Source organism: Nannospalax galili, unplaced genomic scaffold (assembly GCF_000622305.1).
Source record: "Nannospalax galili isolate Female #2095 unplaced genomic scaffold, S.galili_v1.0 scaffold1299, whole genome shotgun sequence".
In the NCBI taxonomy this organism is placed as follows: domain Eukaryota; kingdom Metazoa; phylum Chordata; class Mammalia; order Rodentia; family Spalacidae; genus Nannospalax; species Nannospalax galili.
The window spans coordinates 500659-524571 of NW_008343660.1; the positions used below are offsets into that span (position 1 = coordinate 500659).

The 23913-nt window shown below is 39.8% G+C and overlaps 1 protein-coding gene and 1 pseudogene across 2 annotated transcripts in view; both read right to left on the bottom strand.

Moving 5' to 3' along the window:
- Bach2 (BTB domain and CNC homolog 2) overlaps nt 1-23913 on the bottom strand; it is a 388592-nt gene that overhangs the window by 335604 nt on the left and 29075 nt on the right. The window lies entirely within an intron of this gene.
- Nucleotides 19762-22102, bottom strand: LOC103739550 (annotated as a pseudogene).

Genomic DNA, 23913 nt, shown 5'->3' on the forward strand with positions numbered 1-23913 from the left:
CTTATTTTTTTAATATTTTATTTATTTATTTTATTTTAGGTGTATAAATGTATCGCCTGCATATAGGTGGGTTTACCAGTGCCATGAAATGCTGGTGGAGGTCAGAAGAGGGCGTTGCAGTCCCCAGGAACTGGAGTTACAGACAGTTGTTAGCCACCATGTGGGTGCTAAGAACTGAACCTGGGTCCTCTGCAAGAGCAGCCAGTGCTCTTAATCACTGATCCATCTCTCTAGTTCCTAAACCTTATTTTTTAGAGCAGCTTTAGATTTATAGAAAAATTGGTTAGAAAGTTTCCTGTCCCCTAGCTTTCTGTTTTATTAACATCTTACATGAGTATGATAAATTTGTTATAATTAATGAACCAACATTCATGTATTATTATTAACTATATTTTACAGTTTAAATTAGGGTCTGTTTTCTGTGTACACACACATATGCACATGTGAATAGACACTCATGCACACACATGTTCACACATATACCCCTCTGTACACACACATACCCTTGTGTATACATATGTGCGCACACACATATACTCATGCACACATTCATCCATGTGTTCACACATACATTCATATACACACACATACACCCATGTGTGCACACACACACTCATGTCCACACATATACACCCACATGCACACCCACTCATGCACACACATATACCCATGTGCACAGACATATACATAAAATATAAATTAACTCTTTTTTTCCTTGTCTTTTTGAGACACAGTTTCCCTGTAGCCCCAGCTGTCCTGGAACTCACTATGTAGACCAGGTTGGCCTCGAACTCACAAAGATCTGCCTGCCTCTGCCTCCCAAGTGCTGGAATTAAAGGTGTGCGCCACCATGCCTGGCAACTTTTTAAAAGTTAAAAAAAAAAAGAAAAAAAAAAAAGCTAAGACGTTAGATTGAGTTAGCACATTTGCAGTCTCTGCATGCTGGGATACTGTTTGGAGTGGGAAAGCAACTAATGCAGCCATGTACAGGAGCTTTGGACCACGCTTCACAGAGGCTGCCTGTACATGGAGACCGCTGTCTGGAACCATTCTGGGCTGCTAGATTTGATTCCTCCCTAGAAGCAGCCCCCTGAATCTCCCTGCGCCCTCCCACAACTCCTTGGGCCCTTCTAGGTCCAGCAGCTTTTCCTTGAGATGCTGAAATTAACCAAGCAAAAGCCACATGGATAAATGATGCCTAATACAAGTTTTGATTTGAAAATAGATGTTAGGATTTTTTTTTTCATAAACTGGTAGAAGCAATTCTTTAGACACTGGGAATGCCTCCTTAAAATATGATTCATTTGAAAGAGAAGACATGAACATTTCTAAACTGGCTGAAAGCAATTTATTTTCTTAAATGGTAAGCAAATCCTTTAGGTTTTACATCATTCCCCAGTTAGTTTCATTTCTATAAAGAAGAACTTTAGACCTAGCTATGGGGTGATTAGAAACAATTAGAATTTACAACAAGGGAGGTCTCGATTGAGTATTTAGATTTCAAAAAATATTTTAAGCCAGTGGAAGCAGAGTAGGCTAAAAATCTATGTGACAATCTGGGAAGCTGTTCTGAAGGCCCCGGGCCTGGTCCCCACTCTACACCAGAAGACCTGGAGGAGAGGTGCTGGGAGAGGACACAGAGAGGCTCTCGGGGAGGGAAGTGGAGGGGAAGAAGAAGCAGTTGACTGCAGACCTGATCCAACTGCTGGGCCAGAGTAGAGTGAGTCCTTCACTTAACCCAGAACTGGGAAAGCCAGGGACCACTAAGTCCAAACTAACCTTAACTACGTTTAAGTCCTAGGGTTCCAACTGAATGCTGTTTTTCTGTACCTCTACATTTTCTTTTATCCTTTCAGTATCTGCACAATACAATCATAGAGCAGATAAACTGTGCAGGCAAGATGGCTTAGCAGATAAAGACACTTGCTGCTAAGCCTGGTGACCTGAGTTCAATCCCGGGAACCTACATGGTAGAAGGAGAGAACTGACTCCAGCAAGCTGTCCACACAGACCTCATGCCACACATGCCCTCCACCCAAATCACCAAATATAACTAAAAATTTTTAAGCAGAAACAGGTCTATACTTTCATAAGTATATGTACAAGAGAGATGATTGATCGTCCTTTAAAAGTGGTAACAAAACCTGTATTTTAAACTCAATTTTTTCCACTTTTATTCTTACTGTTGCCTGAAAACAATATTCTGTAAAACTTAGGTTCAGCCTTCAATTTCTGATCACAACTCTTTAAGACAAGTTATGTCGAGTTTCCATGCAAAAGGAAAAAGTGGAGATGCCTGTACCCCTCCCCATCCCTCCTAGTTGGCGGCGGCAGTGGTCTAAGACAAAGTAGCTCATCCTCGTCAGTACAGGCCGGCACTAAACATGCCATCTTCCTGACCACCATTTATCCCTAAATGGACGAAAACTGATACATATTAAGATCAGGATTTATAAAAAGAATTAAATAAGATACATGAATTTATTATACAATTATTTTAAATAAGGCTACCAAGTATATTATAGTAAAATCTGATTTACAAAATCCTATTTCATAAGGAGCTTTCTAGGAACTTTCTAATCCATTAAGCAGGGCACCTAGACTTAAACACCAATGTGACAGTTTAAGTAGAATTTTATCCAGAAAACAAAATTTATGTTGAAATATTCAAAAGAAACTAACATTGAAGATCAATGACAGGGGCTGGGAAGATGCCTCAGTGGGCAAAATGCTTGTCACAGAAGCAAAAAGACCTGAGTTTGAATCCCTACAACCACATAACATCAGGTGCAGTGGCACACATCTGTAATCTTGCGGATCCTACAGGAGATGAGAGGCAGTTGACGATACAGTATTCAGAAGATTTGAGGCCAGCTAGCTTGGTACTTTGCCACCAACAGCAAAGAGATACTGTGTCAAACAAGGTGGAAGGTGATGATCAACAATCTGAGGTTGTCCTCTGACCTCTGCACATGAACCATGGAACATGTACACCTGTGTGCACACATGCACACATACTTACATCATATACACACATGTAAGATCCATGACAGTCTCTTTATGCATAAAAAGCATATTATTCAATTTAGGATACCTGTTAGGAGTTAGGTTGTTTGTTTAGATTTTTTTTTTTTTTTTGGTCTTTTTGAGACAGGGTCTCCCTGTAGTCCCAGTTTTCCTGGTACTTGCTATGTAGACCAGAGTAGCCTTGAAGTCATAGAGATCCGCCTGTCTCTGTCTCCTAAATGCTGAGATTAAAGGTGTGTGCCACCATACCCGGTCAAGTTTTTGATATTATATATGTGAAAAAGATTTCAAGAAGCGAAGTAGATGGCTCCATCAGCAAAGTATGTGCCAGCAAGCATAAAGACCTGAGTTTTGATCCCCTGTACTCACATGAAAAGCCAGCTGCCACTGTGTGCCTGAAATCCCAGCACTGGGGAGGCAGAGACAGGAACATCCCTGGGGCTTGCTGGCCAGCCAGCCTAGTCAGTTGGTAAGTCCAGGTTCACTGAGTTTGGTGGGAGATTGTATCTCAAAATAATAAGGTAAAAAGTGACAGAAGAAGACAGCTAACTTTGATCGCTGGCCTACACACACATACACACACACACTCCCACAAACATGTACACACAAACACAAATATACAAGTTTCAATAAATGTTTATGTCGCTTTTACTTTTATACAAAAGACCATGAGTAAATTCTTGGTCTGCACTCTCCTGACACAGCCAGGGCACCGCTGGGCAAAGAGTCCTGTAATGTGGCACTGAAACAAGATAAATTTATTAAAGGCTACCAAAGAATATATTAATACATCAGTTCATCATTTAATGTAATTAAAACCATCCTTTCCTAACTTCAAGGGGAGTCTTCACTCTAAAAGCCTAGAGCCTCAATCTGTGGGTTTGGACTGTTTCTTCCTATTCGCCCCCAACACAGAGTGCTGCAATTCCTGAGTATTTTCCATTTCCATGCCTTTACCCAAATGGTCCCCATGCCCTGAATTTCCTTCAGAACTTCAATTGTGGAAGCTCCAATTATTCAATCTCTATTTTATCCAAGATGCTCTCTGGTATCCCTACCCAGAATTACTTAATTTTTTTTAACCTCTATAGCATTCTTAATCTTTCTTAGAGGTTTACTCTTATATTCTCTCTATATAAGCATTTTTTTCTTAGAGTCTATGCTAGAGTATATCATAGAGTGTAACTTAGCATAGGCATATCACAGTTACTCAATAAATGCTTTTATATAACTGAATACATAAGAGAAAGGGATTTACTCTTTGTTGTAGCTCATGGCAATGTCTAGCACATGATTTATGATCAATAAACACTAGGTGAACTGAATAGCCTATGTGAATTACATTTGGCAAGATTTTCCTTTGGCAATTGAGGACACACAACCACAAGTAACGTATTCCACACTTGAATCTCTGTAAAACCATGGACCCTACTGTGCACATGTATTCAAGACCTCAAACAGCATGATATAATGTGCATTCAACTCTGAGCAAACGTCTGCGAATCAATTATTAATCCACTGCAATTTTCAGTACCTGAAACTTGATAAAAACTGCATAGTCCTGGCTGGGTGTGGTGGCAGCACAGAGGCAGAGAAATCACAAGTTTGAAGCCAACCTGAGCTACATAGCAAGGACCTGTCTCAAAACAAAAAAAGTTCACAGTTTTTGCACAGACTGTATTTTTCATCTAATGAAAAACATGTGATGTTAATTCCTTCAATCACTGTTCCTTGAGTGTTTTCTAGTTGCTCAAAACTGGATACTATGTGCACCATAAAAAACAGCCAGGGTCCCTGACATGGCTTACAGATCCATAAAAGAGAAAATCATTAAACAATCCCATAGGTAAATATGAACTTAAAATTCTAAGAAAGACAAGAAGAGAGAGGAGAAGAGAAAGCACGAACAACAGGGTGACACACTGAGAGGTGAGATCAGGAGAGGCTCCTCAGGGGAAGTGACGTTAAAACCAGTGAGTGATGGGCAAGAGCCAGAAAAATGAAAAGCGTGAGAGGAAGGGTGGGCAATTCAGGAAGGACAGCCCTGGGAAGGGCCTGGCTCCTGGTGCTGGCTGAGTGAGAACAGAGAGCCTGGCTGGGGCCAGCTCAGCAGAGTCCAGAAGGTTCTGAGAAGGCTGGCTTCTATGTGCAGCAGGGAGCCAGTGCGGCAGATCATGGATGGATGAACTTGCTGGTTCACAGTATCCTGACCTCAGAGTCCAGACATGTCTCTTCTTTGGTTAAGTATAGAACCAAACAGGAGACTTACAATTGGGGAAGTTTTTATATATTTTTCCTGCTATTAGAGAACCCAATTACAAGAATTTTTAAAACCATTTATTTATTTATTTATTTATTTATTTATTTATTGTGTGCGTGCCTGCGTGCATGCCTGTGTGTGTGTGTAGCACAGGCACCTGTGCATTCATGTTTTAGGAAGGTCACAGGACAACCTGAGGGAGTTGGTTCTCCCCTTCCACCAGGCTTGGAGCTGAGCCATCTCACTGGCCCAAGAATATTCTAATTTCTGAAAAACAAGAGCAATCTTTCAAAAGATTAGTCTCTGATTCACAGAGAAACTCCATCTGTGGCATGGGAACAGATGACTAGGTACAAGCACTTTCCTTTATCACTTTCCAAAAGTCATAATGGAAAAGACTCAAGCCAGCACAAAAGGAAGATGGGTATTGCAAGCCATGAGGCAGAGTAAGGGTTTGCCAAACATCAGCTAAAGGGGGAGCTGACCCTGGGTCCGGCTATGGCTGGGCACCGTGCTGGGCAGCCTCATAAAGATGTTGGCAGGCCATAAGGCTTCCTTTCACCCAGCACTGCAATCCAAAGTCACACAAGCTGCTATTCCCTGTAGAAGGAAGGGGACCTCCACCAAGCCCACTTTATGCTTGCTTCCTAATGGTAATATTTAAGCAAAGAGTAAAGTGGTCTTTGTGGCATTTTAATTTGTCATAAAAACAAAACCTATGGTTGAGCTAGGGGAAAAAAAACACTTAAGTGCTTTATCCATGAGCAAAATAAACCCTATTAAAAACTTAACATTTTCTCATCAAAATCAAATTGAAAACTCCACAGAACATGGCTATAATTTATTGTACATGAGAAGTTTTAAGCCAGATATGAGATATGTTCTTTCTTCCTTTCTCCCTGCCCATGAGCTTTGGCCCTTTCTAGACAATGCTCATCAGACATTGTTTTTAAAAGAACCAAAAACGACGCTGCCGTCCTCTGAGGGGAGGCTACTGCACCACTGATTGTGGTAACTACTGATCAAAGCCTGAACTTTTGATTTCTAAATGAAAGAACAAGATGATTCATACATGCCTTAAAGAAAAAAAAGTAGGTCCACTGGCCAGAGCTGAATGAAAGCAACAAGATTTGAACTTAAAGTGAATGATTTTCAAATTCTGGGTAAATTTGCTGATTTTATTATAAATTCTGGCTTTTGTAGTTCTTTTTCTTCACCATCTACATTAAGTTCACTTTTCCCCATTTGAAAAAAAGTAGAACTACTAAAGCCAGAATTACAGTAATTAAGAAACAGCGTTTTAAAAATCCTTTAACAACAAAAGGGGAGCAGCTAGAGATACGGCTCAGCGGTTAAGAGCACATGCTCATATTGAAGACTAAGTTCAGATCCCAGCACTCATGTCAGCCGGCTCGCAACCGTTTGTAACTCCAGTTCCAGGGGATCCAACACCCTCATCTGGTCTCCTCAAGCACTCACACACACAAATAAATACACATAAATCTTTTTTAAAAGTTGCTTCACAGATCACCTTAGCCAGATATGGTGGCCCACACCTACAGTTCCCACACTTTGAAGGCTGAGGCAAGAGGATTGAGAGTTTGAGGCCAGCCTGGTCTACGCAGCAACACTTGGTTTCGAACCAAATCAAAACAAAAATCACCTCAGTTTATGAAAACAGTCAGTTTTCCATGTAAGGCCATTCTACTTAAAACCACTTATGAAAATATAGTTAAATAAGAAATGTTTTTTTTCAAAAACCCACTGTGTCATTGTTTGCATTCATTCATTCATTCTAGAAATGACCCAAGGGTTGCTCTTGGCCCTATGATGTAGCACAGCATTGTGTGAACTTTCTCTCAATGGAGTCTTTATCGCGTGTCTACATAATTGCTACAGATCACGGAAGAAAATTATTTAAAATAATAATAAACACTTCAGTGTTGTTAGATGGGAAATCTAGAAATTTTTTACATGACAATTTAAATATACTACTATGAACTATACACTTAAAAAGAATATTTTATGTATTTTATTTTATTCAACTGTAACTTTTTTTTCTCCAGAGCTAAGATGTATCTCTTTCATAATTGGCTGTAAATTTTTAGGTTTACAGTTGAATTATTACAGTTTCAACCATAACTTTTAAAAACTAAACTAAAATTTAAAAGTAAGCACTGTCACTAGTACTTAGTATTTGCCGTGTATGGGCTCTACTCCCAGCAGCATGCCATCTTAATCAATCCTCACAGCAACCTTAGGAGGCAAGCACTGCTATGATCCTAGTTCCACAGACAGGAACACCAGAACTAGAAAGGGTATGCAGCTCAGCCGGGATCACAGGTCCCAGCAATACAGTTGAGCTGTGAGCCCAAAAGCTCTGGTGCAAGCAACCTGGCCTCCTGACACCACAGAAGGAAGTTTTTTATTTAAAAAAGAAACAATATTATTTTATTTGGAGTTATGGTTAGGGTACAAAATAGTAGTGATTCTATAGGTGATCACCTATTCTTTGGTTTGCTCTTAAAATTCTGATGACTTATAACCCAACTTTTACCTTTTTTGTTTATTTGTTTTTGTTCTGTTTGAGATAGAGTCTTCCTGTAGCTCCAGCTGACCTGGAACTCACTATGTAGATCAAGCAGCCTCAATCTCACAGAGATCTGCTTGCCTCTGCCTCCCAAGTACTGGAAATACAGGCATGTGCCACCATGCCTGGCCCTAACTTTCTACCTCCTTGATTGTGATTTGTCTTTGAAATTTAAGCACTGAGAAACTGCTCTCAATTATGGTTACACCATGATATTCTTTTCCTACAAATGGAAAAAGAATTACAGAAGATGGTTTCTTTTAAGGCAAACATTATGGAAACTGTAAATATTTTTAGCCCTTTGTACTTTTTTATCCAGCAGATTGGCTGAGAATAATATAGAAACATTTAAAAATAGCCATTCAGTTCTGAAAATCATTAAATAGCTTAGTACAGACCCAGCACCTGTTTGACACATCTTAATCAATGCAACTCTGCTAGTCATATAAAAAGAGAGAACCTTTTCAGTTCCAGAATTTTTCTCTCTTTAGAACCAAATGCTTTACTAGGGCATACAGCTAAATTGGTCTCTCTTTTCCTAACTTAGAAGGAGCACCTGGGCTCAGTCATGGGTGACTAATGAAGACACAGCTTTCCCCTCAATACAACCTGCTGCAAGGGATGTGAGAAACCTCTTCAAGCAGGAGCCATAAGAAAAACTGTTAGGATTTTCACAGAAAGTTAACTTTATTTCAAAAGTTGTAGAAGTTATCCTAAGTGACCTGGGACTGGAAGTTTAGAAGATGGTGATGTGATACAGGACATCCTGAGGTGTTTCTCAAGATGGGAAAATTCAATCCATAGAGAAAGGGAAAGACGAAAGGAAGGAGGGAGTGTGGGAACACAGGAGCAAGAAAAGGAAAGAGGAAAGGAGGGAGAGAAGGAGGGAGGGAGAGAAGGAAGGAGGGAGGGAGGGGTAAGGGACAAAGGAAGTAACTTATTGAAATCTAGTATGTTCAAATACTTTGTGCTTAGCATCAAATTTTCAACCATGGTCCTAGCAGCAAAACTGAAATATGTCTGAACACACATGAACATCATAATATTTTAAAGTCCTCAGATCCTCAGAACATGAGACACCAACTTGAGATGGTCCACATGTCCTTATTTTATTTACAAAGAGTTACATAATGTGTTAGGCACTTTTTCCCTTCCAATCAAATCTGGTAAAGACTTGATAGCATCACCCTCTACAATCAAACTTCCTTGGAAAATGGGGAGGTCTCCTACTCAAACCAAAGAGAACTTTAGGCCCAAGAAATATAGGCTCCACAATGATGAGTTCTTAAAGGAAGGATTGTAACTAAGCTCCGGGGTAAACCATTTTGTTTCCTTTAACAGTTTTAGACATCCTAAGATATATGAGATAGTAAAACCTAAATCACCCACATGCAGCTAACAACTGTCCATAACTCCAGTTCTAGGAGATCTGACAGCCTCTTCTGTCCTCCACAGGCATTGCATGACCCGAGTGTACCTACCTACATGCAGGTATAACACTGATACACATAAAATTAAAAAATAATAAAATATTTTTAAAATCATAAATTTCCTACTTATCTTAATTTTTCTTTTTATTTCCTTAAAAGTAAAATTTGCAATAATCAAAAAGCACATTTTCCTTCTGCCTTGTTGACTTCCCTAGTCAAATGATCAAGCCAGACTCCGTGTATTGCATAAGTGACTGTCAACCTGACAGAGCCTATATTCTCCCGTTTCAACAATGATTGAAGCACTGATCCAGAAAACAGACTGGCCCAGAACAAATATCAAGGATGCTAGAAACACAACTCCAATAATTCTTATAAGGTTGAAAATGGGCCCAAACTAATACAATCAAGTTGACTAGCTTAAATGTGAGGAAAATACTGTCAGGCCATAGTGGTTCAGTGGCTCACTAACTCAATACAGGCCACATAATGGGGTTGCTAAAGGCATTCTTGAGCTGCATTAATAAAATCACTGTTCTCAAGCTGTAGAAGTCAAAGTCTCACCATATGTGTCTCCAGAAGACTACTCATGGATGTAGCATACAGAGGAGGAAGAGCGGAGTGCATAAGAAGGTGCACCATGGGTAATACTGAGGGGGCCGAGCAGATAACTTGGACAGACTTTCCATTTAGAGACATGCATCTTTATCACCTTAACTGATAATTCATTCATCTATTTATTTATTGGAACTAGGCTAGCTGAGGGGAGGGATCTGCATTTGATGGGTGTTAAACCTTAGATGTTGAAGGTCCTCCTCAACTCAGATAATTCCGTGGGGAAAAGTGCAACATTTCTCATGAAATTAGAAGCCAAGAACTGGTCTCTGGCTATATCTACAATTCTCCCAATCATATATTTAACAGTTGGTGGTTTTTTTTTAGCTGAGGTAGACGTGAATGAAATATCTGCTGAAAGCTAGGGAAGAATCCAAGTGTATTTGAAAGAGAAAGTAGAGCAGTAGCTATATTGTATGTTTTGTATTTGACCTGAAATTGATCAACATGGAGGCCCCCACCATCATAACAGACTTCTCTGCAGCCAAATGATATGTACATAAAAATAAATGTACCACTACCACACTGACTTAAAATTTTAAATTACATTTATTTATTTTATTTTTAGTGTGTGTGTGTGTGTGTGTGTGTGTGTGTGTGCACGCACATATGTGGAGGCCAGAGGACAACTTGTGGGAGTCTATTCTCTCCTTTCACCATGTGGACATTGGGAATTGAACTCAGGCTGTCTTGGCTTGGCTTGGTGGCGAGTAGCTTAACTGTTGTGCCATCTCACTGGTCCTACCACATTATATTTTAGAATATTTTTTGCAGAAGCTGCTTTTAATATTCAAAGAATTCTTATTTTAAAAGGCCTTCTGTACAAGGTTATGCAATATTGTTTAATCACTCTCTTACTGGTTAGTATCTTAAAAGCAGCTTTCAAAGTATATTCATTTTTAATTTTTTATTGACTTTTTAAATTTCATACATTTCCTACTCAAATCCAGGCCCCCTCCCCCATCCTTGCCTCCCTCCATCCCCCACTGAACCCTATGCACTCTGCCATACATGCTGAGTCCTATTCATTCACGTTTGTACCCAAATGTCCTCCAGTGTAAATGTGTCCACTAGAGTCTAGTCAGCCCATCCAGTGGTTGTATATAAGTCATACTCTCCCTCACCCAGCAGCAATCGGTCTCAAATAGTTCTCAATCTAGTGCTGGCCCGCCACCTATTTCTCACCCCCACCTTTGGGCTCTTGTTTAATTGAGCTGACATGGGTCCTGCGTTCAACGCCACTGCTGCCACAGGCTCACATGAGCAAGCCTCCAGTGGCCTGTCGGCCTCCACCTCCTTATGTTCATGAACCAGCCCTGGCTCTTACAATCTTTCTGCCTCCTCTTCCAAGATGGTCCTTGAGTCGTGGGTGGGTGAGGTTCCATAGGAGTACCATCCTACATTCTACAGTCTCTTACTCTCCCAAACTTGGCCAGTTGTGGCCTTCTGTGTGCACTGCACTCTAATGTGCATAGAAGCTTCACTGGTGAGAGTTGAGGGGTGCATTAAACCTTACTCCACTACATTCCATGAGCCTTAGTTGTAGAGACTCAACTGCAGATGTGTCACCTAGTACTGGGCATCTCCCAGTACGTTCTCTATACCTGACCAGATGTGTAACTCTGCAGTAAACTCCATCTGTTGCAAATAGAGCTTCTTTGATGAGTGCTGTATGGCATGCTTGTCACTCTAAGGGAGGTCTCTTCTATCTAACACTACATTCCCCACCAAGCAGCTCCCAGGTATACATGTGCATTAATGTTCAGACACTCTATATGCATTTCTCATAGGGTTTCTAGGGCATCACTTTTCCCTCTAGGTTTCATAATCCCCAAGATTCACTCTTTTTTCGCTCATCTGGCCTCCCTCCTCCCTCCCTCCCTAGACACAGTGCTCCCAATTTAGTAGCAAATCTCAACCAACTAAGATTTTAAGAAACGGAATGAACAAGACCATAAATAAAACCAAAAAAGATTAAAACATAAAGAAGACTATAGAAACAAATCAATAGACTATAATGCCAATACTTAGCATGGATCTTGGCAAACTATTGGTGATCACCAATTGGTAAATAGAAGTAAATGCTCCTAATAGAGTTAAATAAGTATATATAATACTTTGTTCTTGAAAAATAATAAGCATATGAATCTTCCTAGATCTTTTCAAATTTATTCTAAAATATTCAGTAAATATAAACTGGTAAATTAAAAGCATCCAAAAAAAAAAAAAAAAAAAAAAAAAACAAGACAGGTTGCTCTCAGGGCAAAGAGCTAAAGTAATCTCTTACACAGGGTTGGGTGTGACACCCTTAAAACACAGGCAAGGAAGGGAGATTTCAGGTGGATTTTAATTAATTGCTCTCCACCTCTTTGACTGTACATTGTTTGGCTTTAAAAAATAAAAGGGACCCAGAGGAAGGGAAAAAGATCATTATCTTATACTTCACATCTGTACACTGAATTTTGAATATGTATCTCATACAAGGCAAATATCCCTTATGTGAAATCCTTTGGACCACCGAAAGTACTTTGGATTTTAGATTTCTTTTTAAATTTTTAAATTGGGAAGAGGAGGGTTATTTGCATATACATAAGGAGGTATCTTGAGAGAGGAGCCAGTCTAAACACAAAATTCATTTATGTTTCATGCAAATCTTATACCCACGGTTCGAAGATCAACTGTATACAGTTTCTAGTCTGCCTGTATTCTGAAACCAGCCACAGGGTGTCAAGTGTGGCACCACACACACACACACACACACACACACACACACACACACACACACACTGTGGCATCATGTCAGTTCTCAAAAAAGACTCAGATTTGGGAACATTTCAAATTTTTCATTAAGGATGATCAACCTGTATTTAAGAACTACATCCTCACAGGCTTTTGCCCTATAATAAACAACTACAGCCACAGAAATAATAAAATCAGTGCTACCAAATGCAATCCCCTGGAGGATTTCCAGAAAGGCAACACTCTGATATAGTCTAGCTCTGTGAAGGGTCTCTTGTCAGTTCATTATCTTCCATTTACAGGTATTTTACATACATTTTAGAAGACCTGAAGGAACTATTATAATATTTCAAACTCAAAGTATTCTCTTAAGGATTAATATAACTTATATTCCATACAACCAACCAACATCTCAATTTGACTCCATTAATATGTCAGGTCTGTGAAAAACGGGATATCTCAATCTGTCAACTTTTTTTTTCAACACCATGGGTAATGATACAGCTTTCAGACCTCAGTCATGCTCTTATATATCTCTGCATACATAATACAAAGTATATCCCTATGATCATGAGGTATAAGAGATAACTATGGGTCTTTCCTCCCTTCTTAGATTTTTTTTTCATATGATTTGTGGTCACACAAGACTTTCTTCTCAAACTTAACTTCATTCTATCTGCCTCTTACAAGTCATCAGGATTTATTCATTTTCTTTCTTTCTTTTTTTTGGGTATACACTAAAACTTTATTTATAGTAGAGATATTCAAAAGTTGAACACTTACAAGTTTGAAACATTTAACACTAGTACTGTCTTAAAAGTTTCATACCACTTCATCCATTGACTTCTTAGATTCTTTTTTCCTTAGTAAAAGCAGATATTTTAACATATATTATGAAACAAGCTCTACACTGAATTATTGACATGAATTAATTCATTATACAATCACTCTGAAAGATAATAGCAAGCTAGATCTACGGCTTGTCGTCTTATCTACAATTTTGTAAAGAATCTGTTGAAAAAGAAAAGTTGGTCCTAAATATTGATTCACATATCTTGAGAATACTTCTTTTCTGATAAGAGCCTCTGTTTCTTTTTCTTTTTTTCCCATGTAGTCTTTCTTCTTTATTTATTTATTTTTTTATGGGACTTTCGGCTGCTCTAACATTTCCCCCTCTGAAGCGGTAACCCTAAAATCTTTTAAGGATTAGATAAAAGCTCCCAAATACTTTGGACATTTTTGGCCTTTGGAACAGAGTATGTTGCTAAGAGTCCCCAGGACGTTGTACGTTTTAGCCAAGAAACTGGCTACTTTTCTTTGGGGTCTTTTTACCCTAACTGCCTAGCCAATTCCTACCTCCTACTCTTATCACACCATCCTCTGAAGAGGTTACCCAATTTGTGGATAGGGAATCAGGACGCAGACCGCAGGGTGAGGCAATTGTAGTACCCCTTCAGTGGGTCTAAGACTCCCAAATTGCATAACTCTAATCTCTAGGGGGAAAAGAAAGTCCTTGAATTGTGAATAGGAGATGTGAAGAGAAACAAAGGCAAGAGTAATTAGCATTACAAGTTCTAGATAGGGAATTAGAAAAATGTCAGAACAGGGCAATTTTCAAATGTTCATGAGAGTCCACTGGAATCTCTTGATAAGGGCTTCCAAAAGCATCCCTCTATTGGGTTCCTCCTTATTTTTCTTTTGTCTGCCAAGGCTGAACTCAAGAGTGATGGATTCAGGATTTGCTTTCAGGTATTTTGATAGCTGTTGCAGTGGTTAGAATCAGTGTCAGTTCCCTCTCAAAGGCTTCTAGATAGAGGGAGAAAACAAATTTATCCATCATTTTAGAATTACAGGCTGTCTCCCTTAGCTACATGTGGGCACTACAGTATTGCAGACCAAGATTTGAAGTCTTACATCTGAGCAGCACTTTCTGATTAGGAACAAAATCATCAATGAGAAATAATTGTCTAAATAACTTTTCATATGGACTTAAGCCTAATGTCTAGGAAGTGCAATCCCTTGAACTCTTAAAGAAATATAATGATGATTTTACTCTTTGGCTATACTTTCCTTTTGGGTGTTTAAGACCATACAGTTGGCCCAGATCTGTTCCTCAGGTGTCACATGGGCTTGGGAGGAGCCCCTGACTCCTTTCTTTTACCAGTTCCATCTATGTGAAGATAAAAAAGGTCCTGCTCGACCATGGCTGGCTTCACTTGGGTCTTCTGCAAGAAGAACCACTGCTCTTAACTGCTGAGCCATCTCTCTAGCCCCTCAATTCATTTTTAAACTTAAGGTCATCTGAGGCTCTGTTCCTCAGGGGTCATATGGGCTTGGGAGGAGCCCCTGGCTCCTTTCTTTTTACTAGTTCCATCTATGTGAAGGTAAGTCAAAGGTCCTGCTCAACTATGTCTGGCTTCACTTGGAAGCATGGGTGAGATGTTTCCTCTGAGTTGACCCTCCTCTTTGTAGACTGGACACTGGTTCAAGTCCATCTTGTAGGGTCTCCATGGCCTCCCTGAACAAGAGGACAGGTGACTCACCACAGTTACAGGACATTTTGAGAGATGTTCCACAGTCCCGTGGAACTTTGTCAACCTTGGAGGGCAAGGGGCAAAAACTGTCCTTTAAGTGCCTCTGACCACATTAGTGTAGGCCTCAAAGTAGGGCTGTTAAACATCCAATAAGGTTAGTTCCACAGTTTGGTACTTTTAATTACCATGTGCTATGTAGATAAAGCTTGCATAAAAAACCAAATATTCTCAGATAAACCTTGACTAGATATATATTTTGTTCCTTAAACTAGTTCACTACACTATGATCTCAGAAATTTTAAGATTATGTGTATATTATTTTTGTCTTGTCCTTTATGTATCATAACAAACCTACACAGACCTTCATCATTTGCTTAGGCTTTCTCATTTTTTCTGTTTTGGAAAATATTTCCATTCCCATATCCTTTTAACATCTTTTACACTCTCATTTTCTCTTTTTTTTATAATTATGAGACATAATAGCATCAACAAATTTTCCATCTGTTGTGGATTTATTCATTTTCATTCAGGGTTTATTTATTAAAAACATAGTATGCAAAATATTTCTAAGAGCAAGCAGTATGAGAACATCCCAGTCTCATCTTTGAGTTTTAAATCTAATAGGTGAAAGACTTGAGCACAAGCATCTGTTCAGCAAGGTTTCCAAGTGCCAGCAAATATCCAAGCCAAGGCTCAAGGGAATAAAGGGGAGACAAGCGCTCAGCTGTGGGACATAAGGAAAAATAGTGGAGGCAGTCCTTAAGCTGGGCTTGCGAGGACAGAATTTTGACTGGCGAATATTAAATGGAAGAAAAGAGACATGGAAAAGAAAGTCAACTTTAAGCAGAACCTCAATGAGCCAGATTAGCAACAGTGAAATGTGTACCACATTCCACCAGAAAATGGATGGTAAAGGGTACTAGCTAAAAGCAGGGTTCTTTCCTCCGTGTCAGAGGAGGTAATGGGATAAACAGATCATAATGTCTGATAGATGGTTTCATAAGATTTGAAAGCTCACCTTCCTCTCTCTGTCAGTCAAAATGTCTGCCAGAGTGCTTAACAGAAGGATTCAACACAAAGGAGGAAGAGGCAAATCCCAGCTGGTTGATGAGTACAGGACCCAAAACTCTCAGCACTCACAGATATAGTTGTGATGGCAATGCCCTCTCCACCCAAGCCCAAATTTGCCTGAATACTGAAATGACACTGTCCAATGGAAACTTGCCTTATTTTTCTTATCCAAAATTAAGAAATAACTTATCTCATTTTTCTTATCTTATCTCCATGAACTCAATTACGTGCTTTCTCTACCCCTTTACCAGCCAGTGAATGTCAAAGCTCCTGGGGGAAGCACCCATCCAAATGTGCAGTTGAATCCACCTGGGCCTCACAGCACCCTCTGGAGATTCCCATTTCCCCCCAGCTGCTGGGAAACTGTTCTGCCAAACTTACATCCTTCTCTTCCTGGCACACAGAGAGGCCACATTGTCCAGCCTCCCTTGTAGCTAATTGTAACACATTACTAAGTTCCACCAGTGAAATGTGAGCAGTGTTTATGCTAATTTTCAAGCCTCGTTCATAAATACCTCCTGTGGACTATCCTTGTGCTTTTTCTCTTCTCTGTGTAATGCCAAAATGTACAGCGACTGAGACACAGCTATCTAGACTCATAAAAGGCCACGGGGAGAATGTCACCTACTATGTGACAGCACCTTCTGGACCTTTGGGTCCAGCTTCTCTTACAGGAAACAAATGAGATTTGAGAGATCATCTCTTAAAACTTTGTATTTAAATTTATATATATGTGTGTGTGTGTGTGTGTGTGTGTGTGTGTGTGTGTGTGTGTCTTTTGAGATTTTTACTGTATATATTTAAGATACATAGACAACTTGGTTTTATGAAATCTGCTCCAGGGACTAGGGTGATGACTCAGTACGTAAATCGACTGCCGTACATGTGGAAGCACCTGAGTTTGGATCCCCAGAACCCACATAAAGCTGGATGCCATAATGCCAGTCTGCAATACCACCACTTCTACAGCGAGATGGGGAGGCAAAGACAGGGAATCCCTGGAAGCTCCAGGCCAGCTAGCCCAGAACACAGTGACTAGAGACCTCTGAAACAATGTGGAAGGAGAGGATCGACACTTGAGGTTATTCTCTGACCACACACAGGCTACAGCATCCATGCACCCACACTTACACACATGCCCCCCCACATGCATCCATACACACATGCACCTAGTCTTGCACCTCTCTCTCTCTCTCTCCCTCCCCCCTCACAGAGTTTAAAACATTACCGTAACAAAGCAGTAGACTTCTCTATCATCTCACATTACCCTTGTTTTGTTTTTATGACAAAAGCAACTAAAATCAACTTGTTTAGCATGAACCTTAAATACCATTTTAGATGTGCAGACCTGTTCATCATATAAATACATGTGCTACATATAAATAAATGTGTTATTCTGTATGCTCTGACCAACCTCTCCACATTTCCTTCCACAGCTTCCCACCCTTAGTAACTGCTGTTCTTTTTCCTTCTGTTTCTGTGTATTTGAATTTTTTAAACTTCACAAATGAGATGTGATGCTTCTTTCTGTGTCTGTCTATTCCTGTATGTATGTATCAGTTTCTTCACCTACCTCTCCAATAATGGACAGTTATTTTCCTGTCTTGTAAATAATGCAACGAACATGGGAAAGCAGATATCTCTATGAGGTAGTGACTTTGTTTCCTTTGGGTACATGTTCCAAGAAAGCTGCTCAGGCCAGAGGGAGTTCTTGATCCAAAATGACTCACTGGAAGAATCCTGTAGCCCACAGGAATGAGACTTACTACAGTAAGAGCTCCCACTGTGCTCCACTGTTAGCCTGGAGAACCCAGAGGCCAAGTGTGGCCTTCAGAATCAGTGCAGTGTGGCTGTGGTGGGCAGCAGCTGGACCAGTCCCCGATGGTTCCAAGTGCAGCTGCAAACATGGATTGCACACTCCTCAAACATCTAGCTCTCACACCCTCATTCCTTTCCCTCTTCTTGTTTATGCCTTTCTTCTCTGATTCTGTCTAGTGAGTGCTCCAGTTAATATGCCCTCAGATTTTCTTACAGACACCATTCCAATAATTATTTACCCTTCTTCCTTACTAGTGAATTCTAGCCTCTAGAATGTGTACATGTTCAAGATTTTCAATGGCAAAACCCAACATTAAAACAAATCCCTGACCTGCTGGGGTTGTGGTGCAAACCTTTAATCCAAGTACTTGGCAGGCCAAAGAGGAGGGTCTCTGTGAGTTCAAAGCCAGTCTAGGCTACATGGTGAGTTCCAAGTGAGACCCTGTCTCAAAAAAAAAAAAAATCCCTTTCCCTCACAGTAAAGTATCTAACAAGAACAGTATAAACAGTGTAAACGGATTGTCCTCTTTCTTCTTCCTCACTGCTCACCAACTACAAATGCTAGTTCTACTCAACTAACTAGTTGACAAATCCAGGAGCCCATGTGTGGCCTAGGTGGCACTAGCCTTCCTGACAGAACCCTCCTCTGGAAACTTCTGCTTTGGATTCTGGCACACCCACCTCAGGTTTTCCTCTCCCCTTCACACTATTGCTGCTAAAGTTGCTTCATATTTACCCTTTCTTTAAGTGTCCACTTCCTAGGGCAGCAGATCTCTCTATGCTGTCACTCACATTAATCTCACAATCTCATGACCTAACTGTGCACCCATATAATGACATCACTTGTGCAGGTGCCTGAACCAGAGACCTGGAAGCTGTTCTCAATGATTTCCACTCTGTCAATGTCCATATCCAGTCCATGAGGTTTGAGGATTCTGTTCCTGACCTGGTCCACAGAACCATCATGCAGCCTCCACTCCTAAGGCTACTGCCCCTCCACTTTTCCATGGATTTCCACAGCAGTGCAGTAGCTGCTCCTCTAGCGATTACAGTACCTTTTTTGTCACATCTCTATATTGCTGCAAGGCAGTCTTTCTAAAACACAAATTTAATCATGAAACTGCTTTATTAAAAATTCCTGAAATAGTTCCCCACTGAATACAGCACAGAGGACAAATGTGTCTCCTCTTCCTCCTCTGTGGTCCCAAGCTGTAGTCATATGGACTATTAGAAATTCATGAACTGTTAACATGTTTTTGTGTTTCTGTTGCTTTGCATATGCCCTCTGCCCTGAAAGCTTTTTCTACCACCCTCGTCCTGCCAGGAGAATCTCCCATACATTCTTCCATTGCTCAATCTGGGCTTCATTTGTCCAGTGATGTCTGGTAACTCCTCTTTAGGGAAGGGGGACTTCCCAGCCTCACATCCTTATCCCTAGGATACGCAAGTGGTTTATGCCTGCTGAAAGCACCTGCGATGCAATTCCTGAATAGCAGTCCTATTTTATCCCCTTTTGAACAGCATTAGCACAAAGTAAGCACTTAATGTTTACTAACTGAAAGAAAGATGAACGAATGCTTTCTCCCACTTTGAGCTTGACATGAGAAAATTTGCTTCTTAAAAACAGAATTTCAGAGTATGATTCTGTACAGTCAGCATCCCTGAGGACCCAGAGCTTCAGTGGACTGTGAGCGCTCCAGCGGCGTAACTCACTAAACTACCTTCCCACTTTCTACACTGGCTCAACTGTGCAGCATTCCAAAAGGAAAACTCCATATCCATTCCATTCTTCTAGAGATCTGTGATAGAATTTAATACACCCCATTGAGATGTCATCCACATATAGTATTACAGTACAAACAACTGCTAGAAGATACAGGATTTAGTTGTTCTATGACACACATACCCATCCCATTTTATCTAAATAGTCAATCTTCTCCTGAAATGCATTATAGTAACTGTAATGGAACCTTTGGCCCTCATGACAGAAACTGGAAGAACCACAAAGCGATTACTAGGGTCCACTAGATTTTTACTAAAGAGTTATCAGAACTCCTGTTCTTTTGACTCACTCAGAGCTCCAACCAGCACAGGAAGAATGGTAGGTAATTCATCCTTATGGTTTTCCATGGCTTTAGATGAATAAGGCAAATGCATTTCAATACTGTGTTCATCTTTCTCTGTCTGCAGAGACATTCAAACATCCCAGTCTTCCGCAGCTCTCTGTAAATCTTTTGGTCAGTATGAAGGTCCTACATATATCCACACTGGGAAGTCCACGTTGAGAGAGTGGCATATGATTGGAAAGGATGCCACCTGAACAGGCCCATACTCCTCTGCCCAAGGCGCCAGCCTAGTCTTTACCAAGATGTTGGTTCTGGTTTGAGGAACGAGGGGATTCTGAAACCTCAGACTAAGAGAACTGTTTTCTTTTGTAGGAGGTATAGCCCTCCTTAATTTTAACTCATTAAAAATGCTTTATGGTTTGGGGCAGGGGAAGGAAGGCTGGCGGCAAAATATTTTGTTTATTTAAAAAGATGAGAAAATATAAAGTCCTACTCGTGGTGGACGGTTTTTGAAAGTAATTTGCAAAACATTTACTATATCTTAAATTTGCATACTTTGCAGATTTGTGTACATATATTCGACTTTCAGAATAGTTTTGCAAATTTTGTACACAGACAAAAAAGGGTGATAGCTTTTTAATAAAGAAATTGCATTTATAAATGATCTGTATTAGAATAATAAATCTTCAGTTATAGACAATTACTATTCATGTTATGCAACAGATACCTTCTATTTTAGTTGTTAATAAAGAGCTACACAACTTAAAAAAACAAAACAAAACCAGAATTTCAGGCTGAGGTTGTAGCTCAGAGATAGAGCTATCTAATATGTGCAAGATCCCGGAGTCTCGATTCCCAGAACTGCAAAACCCCACAAAACCCCAGAGGGTGTGGAAGGCATTCTCACAGAGTGGTCCCAAACTATTATGATGCCAGTCCATATTACATGCACACACTGGTGACCAAGTTCAAGTAGTGACATCTGCAATTTACATGTGAAAAGTGAGCACTTGGCATTAAAGGAGAAAGATTCAAATATTCTACATAGTTCAAGGGCTATTATCCCCTGGGACTTGCAGTCACTCTTAGAACTTGTATAAACTAGAGTTCATATTTCACACAGAACAGAACTTTTTTCTTTTTCTTTCTTTCTTTTTTTTTTTTTTTTAGAACTTTCTAACAGAAATTGGAAATAGGAGCCGATTAAGCCAGGCAAAAGAAAAACATGGCTTTGATATGCAGGACACTATATACACATTTTTACAGTCAATGCTTTTCTACTTTTTCATAGAAAACAGAACAAAACTTATTCTAAAAGTCATAGCTCTTGTAAATTTAATATGTAAAATAGGAATTTAAAATTAGAAATCTCCATGGCCACTGAAAACCGAAAGAGAAGAAAAATGAAAGATAAAACACTGCTTCAAACTATGGGATCCTCTCACTGTTAGGCAGCGGCTAGCTGGGTGGTCCACTTCAGTGCAGTAGGAAAACTCGAGTTTACTGAAAATGGACCTTTTCTTGAAAAAAATCATGGGTCAGACATTAGGAAACACATTTTCTCTCCTTCTTTACACAATGAAAGACATACTTATTCAGGGAAGCTTATCTGGCTTCCACCCCAAAGCTTAGTGAAAAATGGTGTTTCCCCAAATTTGAAAAATAAATCCCTAAACAAAGTTCTTTTCATAAAATATCAAATCCTACAAAGATGTATGTTTTCAGGGAAAAGGTCCAAAGAAAGCTTTTATGTTCTCTAATGTTCTATGAGTTAATGGCATCAAGAAAATATATGTCTTTGTTTTTACAGTGCACAAATTAGTGCTTCGTATAGATCCCATCCACTGGACTTTGTTCCTGACCTTCGGCTTCCTCAGAACAGCACTTTTTCCTTGAGCAAATTCCTGAAGCCTAAATCTGCAAAAAGTCTGTGATGACATCAAGCTTAACATTTCGACAGGCTAGTAAAATCATTTTTCTTAATACTTTACTAATATATCAGCTTTTACTCAACCTAAATACAATATCAAGACAGGTCTCCAAGTTTCCTCAGACTGTTCTTTAATAAGCAACACCCAGAGGCTGTGTTTCTCAATGTGATGGCTCCAGCCACCTGGCCATTTGCTCACCGCCACACATCGAAGCAGGATGTGGCCTTTCCATTTTAGATTGAAGATGCTGAAGACTGCTTTACAAGATGAGCAAAAACAACTTATAACCCTGGACAAAACCTAAGTGACTTCAAGGCACCAGGAAAAATCTCCTTGAATGAAGTAAAGAAAATATTTGGAAAAAAAAAATCTTTGTTGACTGAGTAGCTCATTAGTAAAGACAACACTTATCCTTTAGGGAACTGAAAGAAGTTCTAATTCTCTCCCTATCATGCTTACAGTTCCAAGTTTGATCATAGCGCTTTTTACTTTTTGTCTTCTGATTAAAATTTCCAACTGGGTGTTATTCATAATAGCATTATGGTTACATAGGAAATTTTTCTTATTCCAAAGTCTTCAGGGATAAAATGTCATGGATCTGCAGCTTACTTTCAAATACGGATTTTTAAAAAACTTCTCCAGCCAACACACATATATAAAACTATGTATACAGACCTCAAATAACAAATGCTAATAATTGGCAAATATTTTAAATAAGGCGTATAGATGTTCTTTACACTTTTCTTTCATGCTCCCTCTAGATCTAATATTTTTTCAAAAGAAAATTTCAAAGTTTTAAAAGAAGGGTTTTCTTTAATGTGCACCAGGTTTCAAATCATTAATGCATTTCCTTAGCATTACAAATCTCAAACTTAAGGACTCACATGCTAAACTAATGTCAAGGCCAACAAAAGTCACATTTTATTGTCTTCTCCAGACATGGTGCTGGTTCTTACTCACATCTTAGAGTGGCTGTGATCTGAGTCTGGAAGGGATGAAGATGCAAGATGAAATGTCCCCATCCAGACACTTCTCTCCAAAGGCCCCAGAAAGTGGATCCTTTAGGGTTTCCTTCCTGGTCCCCTCCCAGTGAGACCCAGATGAATCACTGTCTCCCAAGCTGCCCACCAGTGGCTTGTGAGAGACCTATGAGGGATCGAGTTCCATTTAAATAGTACTCTTGGAACAGATTTACTTACCAAATATATATACAACTGTGTGTTTGACCTATAAATTTAAAAAATAAGTGCTACAAGCATTATTAAACAATTCATAATTTAGTTGACAAAAAATGCCTTTCAAACATTGATGCACAAATCTTACACAAGTAACTTGCTATTACATCCAGAACATACAGACTCAGAGGAACAAAGCCTAACGAAGTGCATGCTCTGTTTCTGGCAAAGCACAGACTCGCCTTTCCTTTTTTTAAAATATTTTATTTTTTTATAAGTATGAGTATATTGTCTGCATGTATATGAGTGCACCTGTGTCACGCAATGCTACAGAGGTCAGAAGAGAGTGTTGGATTTCTCTGGAACTGGAGTTAAGGATGGTTCTTAGCCGCCATGAGGGTACTGAGAAGCTAACCTGGGTCTTCTGCAAGAGCAACCAGTACTCTTAACCACTGAGCCGCCTCTTCAGCCCCAGACTCTCCTTTTCATCAGGTACACTGGCACCTTCAACAAGAAAACCTTGTGAGCATTTCCTCACAGGGAGCCATGCTGAGAGGGATCAGCTTCATCCTCCTAGAGCAGGCCTGCTGCACAGCGGAGCAGAGGAGAGCTGCTTTTCTCCTCCGCTTTTGTTTTCTAAAATCACTTCCCATTTTC